This window comes from Trichechus manatus, unplaced genomic scaffold (assembly GCF_000243295.1).
Source record: "Trichechus manatus latirostris isolate Lorelei unplaced genomic scaffold, TriManLat1.0 scaffold00162, whole genome shotgun sequence".
Classification (NCBI taxonomy): Eukaryota; Metazoa; Chordata; class Mammalia; order Sirenia; family Trichechidae; genus Trichechus; species Trichechus manatus.
In genome coordinates, this window is record NW_004444098.1 from 5,676,375 (window position 1) to 5,676,598 (window position 224).

The following is a 224-nucleotide window of genomic DNA, read 5'->3' on the forward strand; positions in this document are numbered from 1 at the left end:
TTTCTCATTAAACAGTCAGTACACGTATTGTTTTATGACATCACTTAATACCCCACGACATGTCAACACTCTCCCTTCTCGACCTTGGAGGACCTTTTTTTTTTTTTTTTTTTTGTGAAAATATACATAGCCAAAGATGCACCATTTCAGAAACTTCTACATGTACAATTCAGTGACATCGATTACATTCTTCAGTTGTGCTGCTATTCTCACTATCCTTTTCC